A 409-nucleotide genomic window follows, 5' to 3' on the forward strand; every position below is an offset into this window, starting at 1 on the left:
GTTTTCATAATAATTAGGAAAGAAAATTCAAGATAGGAAAACAAATTTCATAATAATAATAATAAATTTGTTTTCAGTACTAAATACTCAAGCTTCGAATAACTAAACCAAATTAGAGTATAAAGCGTCGTACTGAACGAATGCTAGGAGGCAATTTGCCTGTTTCAGCACCGTTACAGAGCTATTCAAAAATAGATTATGTGTTCGAAATTCATTTAGTTACTTACACCATATAAGAGGAGACCATATAAGAGGAATTGGAAAAAGGGGGGGGGGGGGGTTAATAAGTCAATTTTACGCATCAACTGTCTAAATGGTTTTACTTTAAAAAAAGGTTATTTTTTCTTTGTTATGGAGCATATTACCAATACATTTTTCCAAAAAAATCGGAACCGATTATGTAATTGTC

Source organism: Convolutriloba macropyga, chromosome 13 (genome assembly GCF_964194025.1).
Source record: "Convolutriloba macropyga chromosome 13, txConMacr16.3, whole genome shotgun sequence".
NCBI classification, from domain to species: Eukaryota; Metazoa; Xenacoelomorpha; order Acoela; family Convolutidae; genus Convolutriloba; species Convolutriloba macropyga.